Below are 846 nucleotides of genomic sequence, written 5' to 3'. Positions count from 1 at the left end.
ATAAACAATATCTGCAAAGTTACGAAGTTGAAGGTTCAATGCAAACGGAGATATCGTCTTTTAAAATTATGGCAGTTTAATACCTACAAAAACGGCTTGTAGGGACTACAACAAGTTACTTCCCAGGTTCGTGACATCACAAACCCTGATAAACCCCGCCCCCGGGGACACGCAACGAAGGGGGCGAGGCCGAGGAGAGGAAGAGAAAACTAGGGGTGCACGTAAAAATCTATTCATATATTCTACCGATTGAATATATGAATAGATTCATGTCTTCTAACGATTCTAATGGATTCACAAGTTTCAAAATCAATGTTCTAAAGCAGCGGTTCTTAATACTGTTCCTGCGTCCCCTGCTCTGCACACGCTCTCTCTCTTTCTCTCTCTCATTCAGATCATCAGCTCAGCTCTGTTCCATTTATACACTTATTTTCACATAGCTATGAGAAGCATTAGGCTATGCATGGATGCGCATGCAGTTCCCGTACTGTATTAAAGCCTTAATCAGGATAAAACCGTATATTAAAAGCTAACAGAAGCAGTAGCATTCACAAATAACAGCGTATCTAAAAGTATGAGACAACAACAAACAAACATACCATTAAGAGCCGTGCTTGCTCTTCACTAATATCCTCTGCGTCTCAATCGGGCTCAAACTGATAAGCGATATTAACAACGTCATTGTTTACAATACAACCGGAGCACATGCCGCTATGTTGAGGGGCGGGACGTTTAGAGGCACGCTAGAGGCGGTTTAGCCAATCAAAACACACTGGGCCAGCTAATCAATCAGAGCCCATCGTGTATTTCTGAGGGAGGGGCTTCATAAAAGCAGGAAATGATCAG

The sequence above is a fragment of the Sinocyclocheilus rhinocerous genome, unplaced genomic scaffold (genome assembly GCF_001515625.1).
Source record: "Sinocyclocheilus rhinocerous isolate Xijiao unplaced genomic scaffold, SAMN03320098_v1.1 scaffold1405, whole genome shotgun sequence".
Classification (NCBI taxonomy): Eukaryota; Metazoa; Chordata; class Actinopteri; order Cypriniformes; family Cyprinidae; genus Sinocyclocheilus; species Sinocyclocheilus rhinocerous.
Note: the sequence above shows the minus strand (reverse complement) of the source record.